Here is a 1,592-nt window from a genome sequence, read left to right on the forward strand (position 1 = left end):
CGCTCACCTCTCCCCCTTCAGTCTTGACAGTGACCTTCCCTGATTCCCTGCTCTGGATTGTGCTTTTCACATAGGAGTCCTTTGCATGGACCACGAAGACAGATGTCTTGGCATCAAAAGGTTTGTTCTGGGCCTCGATTCTCTCCTTCTCTGACTTGCGGAGGTAAGGGGCAGCCTCCCCAAAAATGGCCATCTCGGCGTCTGTCGACATGGCTGCGGTTTATTGCGTGCAGCAGCGCACGGGGCTGATGTGGAGCAACTCTGAAGTGAGAGAAGAAATTCCTTTGTACCACAGACCTGAGTCTTTGTAGTGTTCTGCTCTGCCTATACCTAGGGTCTCCCTCTCTGCCTTACCTGCTTTTCACCCTAGATGGATTTTAATTTACTTGGATCTTAAAGAAGCTCATTGTCCTTCCTTAAGGATATTTTTAAGTTTTCCTCCCTTATTCCAGTTTACATGTTCAGCTCTTTAGATCTTGTAGTGTTTCAGTAGACTATACTGGGAAGTTGGATTGATTGGCACAGTCAATGCCAATCAAAGATGCAGCAGCGATACAAAAGAGAAGCAGAAAAGACACCAAGAGAAGCCATTGAAATGATAAATATCCATGTGTCTTCTTTCTCTCTTGCCCATTTTAGACCATGTAATTTGTATTGACTCTAGAGACAGAGCAGCATAAGGAAACAGATGTGGAGCAAGCAGAAGCAGAGGTATGAGTTTTCTATGCAAATATTTTTTCCTTAGTTAGAAATCTGAGTTTTGCCTTCTCCAATTTTCTGCCTTTTGCAGTTCAAGCCAATCTTTTAAGATTAATTTGTACCAAAAGAGTAAAACTTCTCACTAAAAAAGTTTGACAAAATCTGAACTCTACATGTGCTGTTCATTCACCTTCTTTTCCCTGGATTTCCATTTACAATCTCCTTTTAATAGTTCTGTGCCTAAAAGGTCAATTATTTCCCAGCAGGTACCAACCAAATGTGTCCAAAGCAGTTATGAAAGGACATTTGCTCTTGTAGACAGCACAGCTGTGGTAGAATTGCAGTGTATCAGTGTGCACAGATGTAAAGAGGTGTTGGAAGTGCCCTTAGGGCTGCACAAAAAAAAAAGCCAACTTGGAGTCTATTCCTTTGGAGTAGGCAAAGCAATCTTACCTCTTATGACACCAGCTGGGTCAGGCTGGAAGCTGGTCAGTACTGAAAAAGAGAAAGGACAACTTCCTTCTTATTTTTGCACAGAACTCAAGGATAAGTCACAGGGCAAAAATCTGCTGGTGACTTTAACTCGGAAGGAAAACATCGATTGACACAGACAGTTCTTTGGGGAATGCAGTTCCACAGGCAGCAGAAATGCAGTGGGGTTCTGCCAGCACCCAGCCCTCCATAGTCTTACCTTTAAGCTTCCCTGGAGACAGAACAGACTTGTCCTACCAGCACTTTTATAGGTTCTGGTTTGCACACTCAACTCCCTCCTCCTCTTTCTTAGGTAAAAAAATTTCTGGCAAAGCATTGTTTGGCAAACTTGCCTGAGTGCATGAATCCCATTCGTGCTCCTGGATATATTTAGAAATATTTGAAGTCTTCCTAGCTATGTG

The sequence above is a fragment of the Acanthisitta chloris genome, unplaced genomic scaffold (genome assembly GCF_000695815.1).
Source record: "Acanthisitta chloris isolate BGI_N310 unplaced genomic scaffold, ASM69581v1 scaffold25561, whole genome shotgun sequence".
NCBI lineage: Eukaryota > Metazoa > Chordata > Aves > Passeriformes > Acanthisittidae > Acanthisitta > Acanthisitta chloris.